This window comes from Pseudopipra pipra, chromosome W (genome assembly GCF_036250125.1).
Source record: "Pseudopipra pipra isolate bDixPip1 chromosome W, bDixPip1.hap1, whole genome shotgun sequence".
NCBI classification, from domain to species: Eukaryota; Metazoa; Chordata; class Aves; order Passeriformes; family Pipridae; genus Pseudopipra; species Pseudopipra pipra.
In genome coordinates, this window is record NC_087580.1 from 674,411 (window position 1) to 689,862 (window position 15,452).

General features: G+C 57.8%; 1 long non-coding RNA gene across 3 annotated transcripts in view; it reads left to right on the forward strand.

Annotated features, from left to right (window-relative positions):
• Positions 1 to 15,452, forward strand: part of LOC135405804 (uncharacterized) — a 369,333-nt gene that overhangs the window by 34,330 nt on the left and 319,551 nt on the right. The window contains exon 3 of one of the 3 annotated variants that reach the window (XR_010426010.1): positions 10,765 to 10,783. The exons of the other annotated variants lie outside the window; for them this stretch is intronic. This is a non-coding gene — a long non-coding RNA (uncharacterized LOC135405804). Of the gene's footprint in view, positions 1 to 10,764; positions 10,784 to 15,452 lie in introns of those variants that run through there. 3 annotated transcript variants of the gene reach the window in all.

Genomic DNA, 15,452 nt, shown 5'->3' on the forward strand with positions numbered 1-15,452 from the left:
TCCAGTGCCCACTGAAAGTGTTATTCAGCGAGATCCTCTCAGTCCCTGGATCTGGAAATTCCAAGCAGGATCTCTGGGATTTTATTAACACATTAAAAGGTTTATAAAAGGTACATAAAGGTACATAAAAGGTGTACGTAACCAACATAGAAATGGAGCTCTATAATATAATATGATTGACTTATAAAAAGTTGTGATAGAACTGTAAAAGAAGAGGTGTGACGCCTCAGAGCTTTTTGGGCTGCCCAGGGAGGTGGTGGAGTCACCGTCCCTGGAGGTGTTTAAGCAAAGACTGGCCATGGCACTGAGTGCCGTGGTCTGCTTGACGTGCTGGGGATGGGGCGTAGGCTGGACACCGGTTGATCTCACAGGTCTCTGCCAAGCTCATGGACTCTGGGCTTCTGTGCCACCCCAGCCTTTGGGGACAGCGTGCTGGTGGCTCCGAGGCTCCGTCCTTGCCTTGCCTTGCCCATCTCCTGGCTGCCAGGCAAGGGCCTTGTGACATCACAGCCTCTGTGGAACAGCGCGGTGGCTGAAAACTGTCAGCGCTCCGTCCCCGTGCCCAGAGCCTGGGCAGAAGTCGGCTGGCAGGGACGGGCAGAGACTGTGCAGAGGTGTCAGCTCGTCCCGCAGCAGCACGATGCCCAGCCAGGGCGTCTCCTGGCTCCTCAGGCTCTCGGTGCTCCTGCTCTTGCCTGGCCCACTCGAGCCTTGCAGCCGTGCCACAGGTGCCATTGCTGAGAACCGGGGTTTTCCTTGGATGGCCCCTTGCCAGAAAAGGCAGGAGAGGCTGGAGAGAGGGGAAGGAGGGGGGTCAGGCCGCTGGGATGGGGCCGGCGGGCCGTGAGCCCGAAGCCAGCAAGGCCTTGGGCCCACACGGTGTCAGGGGAGGACTGAGAGTCCCCAGGGAGGAGGAAAGCTGGGCAGGCCCCAAGGCTGCTGGGCCTCTTCCTTGCCAGCCCTTTGGCCATGGCCCCGAGGCAGAGGTGGGGCTCAGCCCCTGCACAGCAATGGGGCACAGGCTGAGCCCCAGGGACACCAGAGCCAGGCGGCCTGAGCTCTTCTTCCTGCAGCGTCTGCCTGGGGCAGCCCAGCCAGGCCTGAGTCTCTGCAGGACAGGCCAAGCCCAGCCAGAGAGGGCTCAGCCCTCTGAGGCTGCACTCACTGCCAAGGGAACAAAACATTGGCCCAGAGGACATCCTGCCCCCAAATGGAGAACTGGAAAGGTCAAGAATAAAAAAGTCACCCCCTTCCATTCTTCAAGAAATCTTTAGACCATTTTCCTAAAAGCATCCAGGACTCAGGTCACCCAATTTTCTCTCTGACAAGGGTTTTCCATGGTTCCCCTCAATTTCCAGGTTCAAGGGGGTCCCAGCACACTTTGGGATGTGTTGGATGCTGTGTTGGGGTGCAGATGTCCCCCCAAAGCTCCCCCAGAACAGGGTGACACAAGGGGGGCACAGAGGGGTCCCCATTCCTGATCCATCCTGGAGCAACCACACTGGGGGCAACTGGGATCAGAGTGGGAGCAGCTGGGCCCCTGCTGGGCTCATACTGGGACCATCCTGGGAGTGACTACAATACTACTGGGAGTATGTGAGAGGGACTGCAACCATACTGGGGGTGACTGGGATCATACTGGATTCATACTGGAAGTGTTTGGAAGTTACTGGAATCATACTGGGGGTGACTGGACACATAGTGGGATCATACTAGGAGCAACTGGGATCATGGTTGGGGCACAAAGGACAGAGGGAGGGGAGGGGAACAGAGAGGGGAGGGAAAGAGAGGGGAGGGGGAATTTTAGAAAGGATAAAGAGGAAAGAAAGACAAAAGAAAAGAAGAAAAGTAAGAGAAAAAGCTGAGTTTAAACATTCAGTAAATGTGTGAGTCACTGAGAGCTCCCAGGTCAAAGGCAGGTGAAGTGTTTGCAGGGGACAGGAGCCTGTTCAGGGCTCAGGAGCTGCTGCTGCCCAAAGGGAGGAAACGCCCCGAGGGCTCGGAGCAGAGTTTGTGCTTTGGGGCCTTTGCCAAGAACCCGCAGGAGGGAAAGCAGTTCCAGCCAGGGGGGCCCAGGGGCTCCCAGTCACCCCCAGGATGGGCCCAGTCACCCCCAGGATGATCTCAGTCACTTTTAGTCACACCCAGTCTGATGCCAGCATGATCCCAGTCACTCCCAGTCTGATTCCATTCTCTCCTAGTAGGATCCAAGTTACCCCCTGCAAGGTCCCAGTTGCTCCCAGTCAGTCCCAGTATAATCCCAGTCAGTCCTGGTGTCTCCCACTATATCCCAGTTGCCCCCAGTGTGGTCCCACTCACTCTTGGTTGTTTCCAGTAGCTTCCAGCATGATCCCAGTTGCTCACAGCCACTCCCAGTCACCCCCAGTGTGGTCCTAGTTGCTCCCAGTATGATCCCAGTCACCTCCAGCCTGATCCCACTTGCTCCCAGTATATCCCAGTTGCACCAGCATGGTCTCAACTGCCCTCAGAATGCTCCCAGTCACTCCCAGTATGACCCCAGTCACCCGAGCATGGGCCAAGCTGCTCCCACTGTGATCCCAGTATGATCCCACTTGTCCCTAGCATGGTCCCAGTTGCTCCCAGTTCCTCCCAGTGTGATCCCAGTTGCTCCCAATTGCACCTAGCAGAGACCCAGTCGCTCCCAGTATGATCCTAGTATGATCCCTGTATGATCCCAGTACAATCACACTTACCCCAGCATGGGCCAAGCTGCTCCCAGTTGCCTCCAGCACAGATCCAGTCAATCCAAGTATGATCTCAGTCTTCCCCCAGCATGGTTCCAGCCAATCCCAGTTTCCCTATTGTAGATCCAGTCACTCCCAGGTGCTCCGAGTGTGATCCCAGTACCCACCAGTATGGTTGCAGACACTCCCAGTATATCCCAGTTGCCCTCAGCTGCTCACAGTCATACCCAGTTACTTCCACTTGCCCCAGATGTTTCCAGTTCCCATCAGTACGATCCCAGTCACTCCCAGTCTATGCCAGTTGCCTCTAGTATGCACCCTGTCACTCCCAGTTACTCCCACTTGCTTCCAGCATGGCCCCACTGGTTCCCAGCTCCCACTTGAATAGTTCCAGTCACTCCCAGTATGATCCTGGTCACTGACAGTCACTCCCAGGATGGTTCCTGTATGGTCCTGGTCACTCCCACTAGGATCCCAGTCACTCCCAGTCACTCCCAAGAGGATCCCAGTTGCCCCCAAGGTGGACCCAGTTGCTCCCAGCCCCCTCCCCCCCCCCCCAGGATGGTTCTTTTCCCTCTCAGGGACTCCCAGTCTGAGTCCAGTATGGCCCCAGGCACTTTCAGTCACTGCCTGGATGATGCCATTTGCCCCTGTATGGTCCCAGTTGCTCCTAGCATGATCCCACTATGAGTCCAGTCACCCCCAGTATGATCCCAGGAACTTGCAGTACGAATCCAGTTTGATCCCAGTCATCCCCAGTATGGTTGCAGTCCCTCTCACATACTCCCAGTATTTTTGCAGCCATTCCCAGGATGATCCCAGTTGCCCCCAGTGTGGTTCCAGTAGCCCCCATTCACTCCTACTGTGCTTCCACTCACTTCCAGTATCATCCCTGTCACTCCCAGCCACTCCCAGTATACCCCACTTGCTTCCAACATGCTCCCAGTCACCCCCACTATCATCTCACTCACTTTCAGTCATGCCCAGTATCATCCCACTATGATCCCAGTCACTCCCAGTAGGGAGTGGTATCAGAGACTCTGATCCCTGTTTCTCCAAGTAGGATCCAAGTTATCCCCTGCATGGTCCCAGTTGCTCCCAGTCACCCACTGTAGTTCCAGTCCCTCCCAGTATGACTCCAGTAGGATCCCAGTGACACCCCAGATGGTGGCACTCACACCCAGGATGAACCCAGACATGTCCTGGCACTCCCAGTAGAAAGCCATTTGCCCCCAGCAGGGTTCCACTTGCTCCCAGTCACCCCACTATGTCTCCAGTAGCTCCCAGTATGATCCCTGGCACTGCCAGTCTCTCCCAGTATATGCCAGTCGACCTCAGCATGCTCCCAGTCACTCCCAGTACACTCCCAATCAGTCCCAGTATGATCCCAGTCACTCCTCATCTCTCCCAGTATATCCCAGTTGCCCGCAGTGTGGTCCCACTCACTCCCAGTTGCTCCCAGTAGCTTCCAGCATGATCCCAGTTGCTCACAGCCACTCCCAGTCACTCCCAGTTTGGTCCTAGTCGCTCCCACTATGATCCCAGTAACCTCCAGAGTGATCCCACTTGCTGCAAGTATATCCCAGTTGTGCCAACATAATCCCAGCTGCCCTCAAAATGCTCCCAATCACTCCCAGTATGACCCCAGTCACCTTCACTGTGGGCCCAGTTGCTCCCAGTATGATCCCAGTTGTGCCCAACATGGGTCCAGTTGCTCCCAGTTCCTCCAGTGGGATCCAAGTAGTTCCCAGTTCCCCTAGCATAGAACCAGTTGCTCCCAGTATGATCCTAGTTTGATCCCAGTACAATCACTGTTGCTACCAGTATGATCCCAGTAACTTGCAGACACTTCCAGTATGAATCCAGTTTGATCCCAGTCATCCCCAGTATGGTTGCAGTCCCTCTCACATGCTCCCAGGAGTATTGCAGTCACTCCCAGCATGATCCCTGTCAGTCCCAGGGTGATCCCAGTATGAGCCCAGCAGGGGCCCAGCTGCTCCCACTCTGATCCCAGTTGCCCCCAGCGTGGTTCCAGTTACTCCCATTCACCTCGAATATGGTTCCAGTCACTCCCAGTATGATCTCTGTTGACCTCAGCATGCTCCCAGTCACTCCTAGTATGCTCCCACTATAATCCCAGTCACCTCCACCATGATCCTACTTGCTCCCAGTATATCCCAGTTGTGCCAACATAGTCCCAACTGCCCTCAGAATGCTCCCAGTCACTCCCAGTATAACCTCAGTCACCCTCACTGTGGCCCCAGTGGCTCCCAGCATGGGCCAAGCTGCTCCCACTGGGATCCCAGTATGATTCCAGTATTCCCCAGCATGGTACCAGTTGCCCCTAGGATTGACCCAGTTGCTCCCTGTAAGATCCCAGTATGAGCCCAGCAGGGGCCCAGCTGCTCCCAGGATGATCCCAGTTGCTCCCAGCATGGTTCCAGTCACTCCCATTCACCCCTATTATGGTTCCACTCACTCCCAGACACTCCCAGTATATCCCAGTTGCCCCCAACATGCTCCCAGCTGCTCCCAGTATGATCCCTGTTGCCCCAGTTCTGGTCCCGCTGGCTCCAGTCCAGGTCTCGGTGTATCCCGGTGTCCCCCCTGTGCCCCCACCCCGCTCTCACCCCCTTTTCTCTCCCCACAGAGCTCCTGAGCCGCCGGCTGCCGCAGCCCCTCCCCGTGGCCTCGGGCCCAGCCGGGACCCCCAAACCCTGCCCTGATTTTAGGGGGTTTTGGGAGGGCACCTGCCCTTCAACACGGCACCCAGCACACCCAAAAAGGTGCTGGGAAACCCCTAAAAAACCCACAGCTCCTTAAGCAGCCCCCAAAAAACCTCAAATCCCACCCAGGACTCCACCTAACTGCTTTTTTGGGGGGGACTGGGTGGGAAAACAGGTGTGGAGAGAAAAAGGGTGGTGGGACCCTCATACTGAACGGCACAGGAGTGGGACCCCCCAAAAAGTGGAGGGGGAGGGGGACTGAGGAATGGGGGATGAGGGGACAGGGGTGGGAGAGGTCAGAAGAGTGGGGAAAAGGGGAGGGTGGGACCCCCAAACTGAGCATGAGGGGGCTGGGGATTGGAGAAATGATGTGTAAGGAGTGAGAGAGGGGGAAAAGTGGGGGTTGAGACCCCAAAATTGATCTGGGAAAGGCTGGGGCTTGAGGGGACCATGGAAAAGTGGGAGGAACAGGGAGAGGGGTGGAAAAGGGGGGTGGTCTGGAGGGATGGACTGTCCCATGGGGGTCTTTGGGCACTGGGGGTTGGGAAATGGGGGTGGTCCCCCTGAGCTCCCAACTTCCTCTGGGGTGCTGGGGGCTGCTGGATCCAATCTCAGCCTTGCATTGTGCCAACAGCTGAAATTTAGAGCAACTCTAGAGGGGGGACTGAACCACGTTTGTCCCCCAGGCTTTAATGATGGCATTTAAGGATGTACCTCAACCACCCCTTTAAGGGGGGGTTCAACACGGGGGGGGCACAGAAAACAGAGGGTCAGGGCACATTTACCCCACTCTTCAAAGGTCTATTTGCCTCTTAGTGCCCCAGGGAAGCCAAAACCAGATCAGTCCAGTCTGGGCTCTCGGCTGTTCCCCACACCAACTCTGCCCCAAACACATTCCCAAGGCCAGGGGATTCCATCACCCTTTTCGGGCACTGCCACTTCCCAGGGACAGGGAAACTCCCTCAGCACAATCTCCCACCACTTATTCCACTGCCCACAAACTGGCAGCACCTTTACAAAGCAACCCCTGCAGCAGCTCACCCAGTAACACTCTTGATCAAGACAAACCCTGACCAGCTCAGAAAAGCTCGTAGGCCTCGCTGAGAGGCTCTGGCTACAAAAACACACTTCAAACACAGCAAGAACACCACAAAGCAAGCACAGCAGAAACTTTAAATTTCTCACCCCATGAGCCGCCTGAAAGGGGAAGGGAAGGCAGGATCAGCCCTTGGCCCATCCAGCAGTTTCGATGCAAATCTTCAGGGTTCTTCTTTGGGGAGACCATCCTGACCGTCATGTTATCCGGGAACTGGAGTCTTCTCTTTCTCATCAGATGGGCCAGTCCTTCTTCTTCTTCAGTGTTTGAACTCTATTCCAGCACCAGGTCTCTGCTAAACAGGGGTCACCAGGAATGTTGGTCACCAGGTCTGTGCCCAACGGGGGTCCCTGTGGATCATCCAACGCGGGTCCTCCGATGGCTGATGGAGTTGGAGCAGCGGCCGAAGCTCTTCCCGCAGTCGGGGCACTCGGGGCTTCTCTTACCGGTGGGTCCGTTGGTGTTTGGTCAAGGCAGCCCTCCGGATGAAGCTCTTCCCACATTCCCCACACTTGTAGGGCCTTTCCCCACTGTGGATCATCTGGTGGTTGCGGAGGTGGGAGCTCTGTTTGAAGTTCTTCCCACACTCCCCACACGTGTAGGGCCGTTCCCCACTGTGGATGAGACGGTGCCTGTGGAGGGCGGAGCTGTGCCTGAAGCTCATCCCACACTCCCCACACGTGTAGGGCCGTTCCCCACTGTGGATGTGCAGGTGGGTGAGGAGGCTGGCGCTTGTCCTGAAGCTCTTCCCACATTCCAAACACCTGAAGGGCTTTTCCCTGCTGGGAGGCTGCTCAGGGACCACCAGCTCGCAGGTCCGCCTCAAGCTCCGGCCGCCTTCCCGGCACACGCTGGCTCTTTCCTCCTCACAGCCCCCTGGACTGGCTTTGGAGCCCCTCCTGCGGGGGCATCTCCGGCCCTTTTCCTCCCCGCTGCCTTCCTGCGCCGGGGAGCCCTTCAAAACGGCCTCTCCCACCAGGCTCTGCCGCCGGGATTTGTCCTCCGCGCTCTCCGGCCTCACCTCGGGGCCTGGGGCAGGAAGCAACAAGGACAGGCAGGGGATTTGCCTCCGGCCCACAGGGAAGCCCAAGGACATCCCCCCAACTCCGGCCCCGGCAGGACGGCCACAAAAGACCGACCCAAAGGGGCACTGACTTCCTCCTCACCTGCCTGGGGGGCCCGCGGCATCTTCCTCGCAGCCTCCTCCTCCATCTGCCCAAGCTTTGGGAAGCAGAAATCCTGATGGGGGGGGCGGAAAGGGGTGAGTGTGTTGCCCAAGTCCATCTCTGGAACTCACCGGGCATCCTGTGTCCCTGAAAACCTCCAAAACACCAACATTCAGCCCAGAAAAAAAGAAAACAACAAGATTGGGGAAAAAAAACCCGCACAAACTCCCCGCAAATTTGCAAAAGATCAAGAGTCAGCAAAAAAAATACTCCAAAATATGAACATTCAGCTCAAAAAAACCCTCCCAGACGTTTCCCCTCTCTGCTCTCTGCACCTTTACTTTCTGGGCTCTCCCCTCTCTGGGCTGCTGGGGGTCCCGCTTAGGGATGCCGAGGCTTTTGGGTGTCCCAGGGGTCCCTTCTCCCCTCACTCTCTGCTTCAGTGGACCAGATGCCCAGACATTCCCCCTCTCCGCCTTCTCCACTTTCTTGGCCCGGGGATCCCAGGGGTCCCCACTGCCCAGGCTCCCCCTTCTCCGGGATCCCCCTTGCAGCCTCCCGGGGCTCCCGGGGCTCCTCCCTCTCCCTGCTCCCCCCTCCAGCCTGCCGGGGGTCCCCCAGCTCCGCCATCGCCCCGCTCCGCTCTCCACACTCCGGGGCTCCCGCCCTTCCTCCCCCCACCCCCGGCTCTCCCGAGGGCTCCCCAAACCCGCTGCCTCGGCTCCCTCCGGCTGCCCCGGACCAGCCCCCCCCGCCCACACCAGGCTCACAATGGAGCCGCCGGGGCCTGACCCACCAACACCAACCCCCAACAAGGGGGGGACCCGCAGCCCCCCGACCACCCACGGGGCTCTGCCAACAACCCACCCCGACACCGCCCCAAAACACCCACTGGGGACCCCCAACAGCCCCCTGGCACACAGCCCCGCACAAGGGCCGCCTGTGCCCGAGCCAACAAAACGCCCCCACAGCCGGGGGGACACCAGAGGCTGCCCCGGGAAAACGAGAGCAGGGAGCGGATCGGGCCCCGCACACGTGGCCGGGCTCTTGGGTCAGCCGGCCGGGATCGGGAACAACAGCACGGCCCCGACCGCCGGGGAGGGGGAGAAAAACAAGGGGTGAGCGCATTGCCTTGGGAGTTTCTGCTGCCCAAGTCCATCCCTAGAACGCACAGGGCATCTTGTGCTCATAAAAACTCCCAGAACACAAAGATTCAGCCCAAATCCCCCTCCCAGAATTCCCCCTCTCTGATCTCTGGGGTTAGGGGGGTCCCCCCTGTCTGGCCTGATGGCACTTCTGCCTGCATTGGGGGTCCCCCTTCTCCAGGCTGCCGGGGGTCCCGCGGCTCCGGGGGGTTACCACTCTCTGGGGTCCCCTTTAGTGTTGCCAGGGGGGTCCCAGGGCTCACTTCTCCCCACTCTGCCTCCCGGGGCCGGCCGGCCCTCCTCTCTCGCCTCCCACCCTCGCAAACCTCTTGGCGCTCTCGGCTCCCACCCCGCCTCAAGGTCCCCCCTCCTCTCCACACTCCAAGGCCTTCCCCCTCTCTGGGACCCCCATTAAAGGGGCCCGGTACTCCCTCTCTGTTCCCCCCCCTCCAGCATTCCGGGGGTCCCCCAGCTCCGGGATCGCCCCTCTCCGCTCTCCCCACTCCGCGGCTACCGGGGTTCCCCCCCGGCTCTCACGGGGGGCCCCAAACCGCTCTCGCCCCCCCCGCCATTGCCGAGCGACCGCCAGGACCTTTTGGCTGCTCTTCTTTGTGCTCCCGCTCGGCTCCTCCCTCGGCTGGGCCGCCGCTTTTGGCGGGTTTCCTCCTCCGGAATCCGCCCCCTGCAGCCCTTCCCCCCCTGGCCCAGCCCCCTTGCCGCTTTTGGGCCCTCCTTGGGCCCCCCTTGGACCCCCCTTGGCCCCCCCTTGCCCAATAAGTCTGATTATACAGACAAGCAATTGGTTTGAATCCCCAAAACCCAAATGTATAAACCAGTACCCTGGGCCATGAACAAAGTGCTGTTCCTTGGGCCCCCCCCAAGTCCAAAGTAAAGGGAGAGGAGAAAAAAACCTGCTGGTGGGAGAGCTGCTGCAGTCTGGTCAAAAGTGGGGATTGCAGTCCAGTTGAGCGTCGCGGTCTCAGGCTGGTTGAGAGCGGTGAGCTGCAGTCCTCCTCTGGATCCCACGAGTGGTAAAAAGGTTCCGAAACTTCAGGTTTATATATTCTCCAGTTCAGGCAGGAATGCCCAGTCCTCCCCTCAGAGCGGGGAATTCCATAAAAGGATGCTTAGTTCTTCCCTCAGAGCGGGCAATTCCATAAAAGGATATGAGGATGCTCAGTCCAAAAAAGGATATGAGGATGTTCAGTCCATAAAAGGCTATGAGGGTGCTCAGGACATCCCCCCCACCTGGCAGGCCTCTCCTGACAACAGTTCCTGGGAAAATGGCATGGAAGGCCATAGAATCCACAGTTTTGGGCTACACCCATCCAGTGAGGAATCGGTCCCAGCTGTTCTAACTAGGACACTGTGTCCGTCATCGCTGCCATCATCATCATCATCGGCCTCGTGGGAGTCGGTGTCTGGAAGCTCCGATCCGGTAACTCCCGGGATGGGGGTCGGGAAGGGGCACGGATCCGCCCGGCAGCATTCCGGGGATCCTGTGCCACGGGTGCTGATCCCGCTTTCTTTCCATAGGGAAGAGGGAGGGGAATGGATACGACCCCGCACCCACCAGTGAGTCCCAGCAGCGTGTGTGGATCCAGATCCTCTGGGCAGGGATCCCAGGATGGATGCCGGGATTCCAGAGGGGAAGGGGGGCCTAATGGCTGGAGCGGGATTGGAAGGGGATTCCAGCTCAGGGCAGGATTCCAGAGTGGGCTCAGGTGGAATTGTGGACTGGGATCAGGGCTGGATTCTGGAGTGGGATTGGCGTGGGATGGATGGAGTGGGATTGGGGTGGGATGGTCGGAGCAGGATCAGGAGGGAATCCAGCGCAGCTCCTACTTTCCCTGGGCTCCACAGCCGGCTCCATCCCCTGGGATGGGAACAGGGACATGGTGACTCCTTTCCCCGCTCTCATCCCAGCAGGAATCACAGCCTGAGCCATTCCGGAGCTGGATCTGCCCCTTCCCTCTCCCTGCGGAAAGGCAGGAGCTGCTGGCAGAGCTCATCCCGCTGCTCCCACCCACCCCGGCCCCCCTGCGGCTCTTCCCGATGGATCAACTTCCTGCTTTTTCCCGTGTGGAACCCAGGACCACAATTATTCCTGCGGCTTTAATTTGGGTGTGAAAATCTCCTGCTTTGGGCAATAAATCCTGGCTCCCTCCTCCGGCCTCCGGCAGTTCCTCTGTGGGAACCAGGAATAGGAATGGGGACAGGGGGGCTTGGATGGGGACACTGCGAGCAGGTTAGGGACAGCAGGAATGGGAATGGGAACTCCAGGAATGGGAATGCGGACATTGGGAGCAGGTTGGAGTTACCAGGAATGGGAATGGGGACATCGTGAGACAATGGGGAAAGGGATGGGGACACCAGGAGCAGGATGGGAAGACCAGGTGAAGGTTGGGGACACTGGAGCAGCCTGGGGACATCAGGAATGGGATGGAGACGCCAGGAATAGCAATGGAGACATTGGGAGCAGGTTGGGGACAGCAGGAACTGGGAATGGGGACACCAGGAATGGGAACGGGGACATTGGCAGCAGGTTGGAGACACCAGGGACTAGGAATGGGGACATCAGGAATGGGATGGTCACACTGGGAAGGAGAGCACCAGGAATGGAGTGGGAACATGAGGGACAAGGATGGGGACACTGGGAACTGATGAAGAGGAGCAGAGACCCCAGACTCACCTAAACCCCTCTGAGCATTGAGGGTCAAGAGAAGCTCCACCTGAGCTCTGCCCATTATTAATACGTATAGACAGATGTAATCGCATGAATATGATTTATCACATTTAATCACATATGAAACTTGTATAAAACCTCTGATTTTGTGTGAACCCTTTGAGCAAGTTCTCTGTAGTGCAAATCACGCTCGCTCCCGACGTTGGCAATAAATCCCTTTGCTGTTCAAAAGATCCAAAACTCTCTGAGCAGTTCTTCGGACCGGCTTTTTCAGCATCACAGAGGCAAAGGCACAAACTGAGGGATGCCCTCAGAGTGCAACATTCTCACCAAAGCTCCCCTCTCAGCTTCCTTTACACTGACCTCTTCCTGCAAGGACCTCCTTCCCATTCTGCTGATGCTTCTCAGGTTGTGTACCACCAGAAAAAAACCAAATGCCAAGGGATGTGCTTAGATTCACCAAGGATACAGCCCACCAGAATTAACATCTGATTCAGACTGGCAGGAAAATGCTCACCTGGCTCCTCTGCCCCCCAGTGCCCAAAGCCCACCCCACAGCTTGCATCCCACCTGGAAAGAACAAAAAGACGCTCACAGAACGACCTTTTAAGAGAAGTGCCTGTCAGAACTGCAAGGAGGGATGCACAACAATCTCACATGGGGGATATTCTCTGCTCTGCCCTGCAGACCCTTGTGCTGGGGTCAAAACACAGCCTCTCTGCTTCCCTCTCCTGAGGGACTTGTTCTTAGACATCCCTTTCCCCTCCTGGCAATTCCCAAGCCTGTACCCGGCTCTAATCCCCTCTCTGCCTCAGAGCCCTCAACTTCTCTTGCAGAGAGCTGGCCCACAGCCTGTGCTGGGGCAGCATTTCCTTCCTGGGCCCATTCCAGCTGCCCCCATGGGGACACTTCCATTTTCTGGGCCAGGCCCCAGAGGCAATCCCAGCCAGTCCTGCCCCTCGTCCCCAGCCCGGCTCACTGACTCCTGGTGGCCCCTGGAAGCCAAGAGCCAAAGGCCGACCCCCCCAGAGTGCAGCCCCACCCATCTGCACTGGGGCCCCAGGGCTTCCCTTTCCCAAGCAGCCCCTGCAAAGCCTTGTCAGAGAGAAAACTGGGTGACCCGAGTCCTGGATGCTTTTAGGAAAGAGATCTGAACATTTCTTGAAGAATGGGGGAGGTGACTTTTTTATTCTTGACCTTTCCAGTTCTCCATTTGGGGGCAGGATGTCCTCTGGGCCAATGTTTTGTTCCCTTGGCAGTGAGTGCAGCCTCAGAGGGCTGAGCCCTCTCTGGCTGGGCTTGGCCTGTCCTGCAGAGACTCAGGCCTGGCTGGGCTGCCCCAGGCAGACGCTGCAGGAAGAAGAGCTCAGGCCGCCTGGCTCTGGTGTCCCTGGGGCTCAGCCTGTGCCCCATTGCTGTGCAGGGGCTGAGCCCCACCTCTGCCTCGGGGCCTTGGCCAAAGGGCTGGCAAGGAAGAGGCCCAGCAGCCTTGGGGCCTGCCCAGCTTTCCTCCTCCCTGGGGGCTCTCAGTCCTCCCCTGACACCGTGTGGCCCCAAGGCCTTGCTGGCTTCGGGCTCACGGCCCGTCGGCCCCATCCCAGCGGCCTGACCCCCCTCCTTCCCCTCTCTCCAGCCTCTCCTGCCTTTTCTGGCAAGGGGCCATCCAAGGAAAACCCCGCTTCTCAGCAATGGCACCTGTGGCACGGCTGCAAGGCTCGAGTGGGCCAGGCAAGAGCAGGAGCACCGAGAGCCTGAGGAGCCAGGAGATGCCCTGGCTGGGCATCGTGCTGCTGCGGGACGAGCTGACACCTCTGCACAGTCTCTGCCCGTCCCTGCCAGCCGACTTCTGCCCAGGCTCTGGGCACGGGGACGCAGCACTGACAGTTTTCAGCCACCGTGCTGTTCCACAGAGGCTGTGATGTCACAAGGCCCTTGCCTGGCAGCCAGGAGATGGGCAAGGCAAGGCAAGGACGGAGCCTCTGAGCCACCAGCACGCTGTCCCCAAAGGCTGAGGTGGCACAGAAGCCCAGAGTCCCTGAGGTTGGCAGAGACTTGGGAGATCAACCGGCGTCCAGCCTACGCCCCATCCCCAGCACGTCAAGCAGACCACGGCACTCAGTGCCATGACCAGTCTTTGCTTCAACACCTCCAGGGACAGTGACTCCACCACCTCCCTGGGCAGCCCATTTCAATACCTAATCCCTGTTTCTCTCCAAAAAGTCCTGCTCCTGTCCCTGACAAACAGCCCCTGACAGGCAGGTCCTCGTGTCCTCTTGTCTTATCCCCTGTTGCCTCGGAGAAGGGGCTGACCCCCACCTGGCTCCAGCCTCCTGTCAGGAAGTTGTGGACAGGGAGAAGGTCAGCCCTGAGCCTCCTCTTCTCCAGGCTGGAGAAGCCCAGCTCCCTCAGCTGCTCCTCACAGGACATGCACTGCAGACCCTTGCCCAGCTCCATTGCCCTGCTCTCCACCCACTCCAGCCCCTCAAGGTTCTCCCTGAATTGAGGGGCCCAGAGCTGGACACAGCACTCCAGCTGTGGCCTCACCAGTACCCAGTCCAGCAGAAGCATCACTGCCCTGCTCCTGCTGCCACACTCTTTCTGATCCAGGCCAGCCTGCCCTTGGCCTTCTTGCCCACCCGGGCACCCGCTGGCTCAGGTTCAGCCTCTGTCCACCAGCACCCCCAGGGCCTCTCCCACGGGGACCCTTTGCAGCTCCTCTGCCCCCGGCCTGGAGCTGCAGGGGGTTCTTGTGGCCAGAGGCCCCAAAGGCACCAAAGGCACTCTTGAACCTCATGCCCACGGGCTCGGCCCAGAGGTCCAGCCTGTCCAGGTCCCTCTCCACAGCCTTCCTGCCCTCCAGCACATCCACACTGCAAGCCAGCTTGGGGTCCTCTGCCAATTTGCTCATGGAAGACTCAATGCCCTCCTGCACATCCCCACGAAAAATAGGCAACAGGACTGGGCCTGTTACCCAACAAGTTCTAGTGCTTGACAAAGGAGCCCACCCAGCAGTGGGGAGAAACTGCTGGCAGGAGATTGAATGGGGGCAACAGACAATGGATGATGGACAAGTTCTGGGCCATGGCCTTTTGTTAGAAAAACAAAGTAAAAGCTTAAGGCCTGCCATATTTCAGTGGTCAGAGACCTGGCAGAGAAATCTATTTTTGAGACCTGGACACCAAGAAGGCAGAATTTCTAAACCACAAAGACCCTTAGAGAAACCAGAGACAAAGACGAAACTAACACAGACAGTTACTGAGGCTCTCCCTATCTAGGGAAAAGACAAGAAAAGGACAAAAACTGTGGACTAAGTATCATGCAAAGTGAGAAATCAAGAGCCAATAGAAGAGAGAAGAAGAATTCCTGCAGAGAACTGGGAAGCCAATGGACAGGAATTCCTTTGTCTGCTAAAATGTAGAAATAGTTAAAAGTTTTGAGAACTGATGTACAGGTGTTAGAGAGCAATTCCTGTGTCCCTTCAGCGCTGAATGAAGTAGGGTCACCTCTGGAAACCAACCAACTGCTCAGAGATTTTATTCCCCGGCTTTCACTGACAGTTTCTGGGGACCCAGATGAGACAAAGCAGTGCCGACAGGGCAGAGCAGAGGAATCGTTGGCCCTGCAGCGTGTACCAAAGGAGTTTTGGGGAGATCATCCAGTTCCCTGGTCTGGAGAGTTCACCACGCCTTCTTTTCTGGGAAAAAGAACAGGCCGTGAATTTTGGGTGCTTGATTTTAAGGCCTTTTGCCTGCACATAATGCACACCGATGGGAAGGACGCAGCGTGAGGCTGAGAGGTTTCTGTCATGGTTTGTGGGCTTGGGTGAGATTGGGCCAGAATTACAGGACACCTGTAAAATCTGGGCTTTGGGAAAGGTTGGGGAGGGTTGGGAAAGGTGTTCAAAGGGTTGTTTTGCCTGAGGTGTTAA